The sequence below is a fragment of the Alligator sinensis genome, unplaced genomic scaffold (assembly GCF_000455745.1).
Source record: "Alligator sinensis unplaced genomic scaffold, ASM45574v1 scaffold1525_1, whole genome shotgun sequence".
NCBI classification, from domain to species: domain Eukaryota; kingdom Metazoa; phylum Chordata; order Crocodylia; family Alligatoridae; genus Alligator; species Alligator sinensis.
Window position 1 is genome coordinate 6,210 of NW_005843789.1, and position 880 is coordinate 7,089.

Below are 880 nucleotides of genomic sequence, written 5' to 3' on the forward strand. Positions count from 1 at the left end.
CAGCCACACTGCTGCACAAAGTGTGGGAAGAGCTTCGGGCAGCCCTCCAGCCTGGCCAGGCACAGTTGCATGCACACACGGGAGAAGCCTCATCATTGCTCTGTGTGTGGGAGGAGCTTCATCTCCTCTTCCAAGCTGGCCCAACACCAGGTTATCCACACACGGGAGAAGCCACATCAGTGCTCTGCGTGTGGGGAGAGCTTCACCCACTCTTTCACCCTGGCCCATCACCAGCGCATCCACACAGGGGAGAAGCCATATCAGTGCTCTGACTGTGGCAAGAGCTTCAGTTATTCCTCCCACTTGGCCGATCACCAGCGCATCCACACAGGGGAGAAGCCATATCAGTGCTCTGACTGTGGCAAGAGCTTCAGTTATTCCTCCCACTTGGCCGATCACCAGCGCATCCACACAGGGGAGAAGCCATATCAGTGCTCTGACTGTGGCAAGAGCTTCAGTTATTCCTCCCACTTGGCCGATCACCAGCGCATCCACACAGGGGAGAAGCCATATCAGTGCTCTGAGTGTGGGAAGAGCTTCAGTTATTCCTCCCTCCTTGTCCGGCACCAGCGTGTCCACACAGCAAAGAAGCCATATCATTGCTCTGAGTGTGGGAAGAGTTTCAGTTGTTCCTTCTCGCTGACCAGCCACCAGCACATTCACACGGGAGAGAAACCATATCAGTGCTCTGAGTGTGGCAAGAGCTTCACCCAATCCTCCAACCTGGCCCAGCACCAGCATGTTCACACAGGGAAGAAGCCATATCAGTGCTCTGAGTGTGGGAAAAGCTTCAGGTCTTCCTCCCACCTGGCCCAGCACCAGCACATCCACACAGGGGAGAAGCCATATCAGTGCTCTGAGTGTGGGAAGAGCTTCAGTT

At 55.5% G+C, this 880-nt stretch overlaps 1 pseudogene; it reads left to right on the top strand.

Annotated features, from left to right (window-relative positions):
• Positions 1-6: 6 nt before the first annotated feature.
• LOC106723406 overlaps positions 7-880 on the top strand; it is a 4,198-nt pseudogene continuing 3,324 nt past the window's right edge.